Genomic DNA, 647 nt, shown 5'->3' with positions numbered 1-647 from the left:
ACAATTGCCATTCCAGTTATATTTTCGATTAATAATTGCAGTTAAGACTTCAATTGCAATTATAATTGCAATTGGAACTGAATGCAAAAATTCAAATTTATATTCCGCTTTTGTACCTTCTCGCATTCGGGTGTACGTCCACCTCGGAAGACAAAAACCAGACTGGGAAGTCTCAATTTATTTATTTATTTATTTACGTTTATTTATTTATTATTTCTATTTTGTTTTTATTTATTTGTTTGTTATTTTGCTTATTTTGTTTAGTTTGCCTCGTTTTCACCCCTTTGAATCGCATGCATCTGTTTCCTTATTGATTTTTCATTTATTCTATTTGTTTCATTATTTCATTATTTTGTTATATTCATTCCATTGTTTTATTCATATATTTTATTTAGTTCGTTTATTTTATTTATTTGTTTTATTATTTCATTTTCTGCCAGTCGGCGCTCCCTACATCTTTCGTAGCTCAGCTAGGCAGCAGCAGCTCCCACTAGGGGAACGCTTTCTAGGGTTTAGGGTTTAGGGTTTAGAGGTTAGGGTTTAGGGTTTAGGGTTTAGGGTTTAGTTTAGGTCGGTGGCAGGTTTGCGTGAACCCTAGACCCTGGTGTCTAGGGGCACCTTCCCATTTCCGGGGGGGACAAACCCTA

Source organism: Eimeria tenella, genomic scaffold, assembly GCF_000499545.2.
Source record: "Eimeria tenella Houghton genomic scaffold, Eth_scaff2867, whole genome shotgun sequence".
NCBI lineage: Eukaryota > Apicomplexa > Conoidasida > Eucoccidiorida > Eimeriidae > Eimeria > Eimeria tenella.
Note: the sequence above shows the minus strand (reverse complement) of the source record.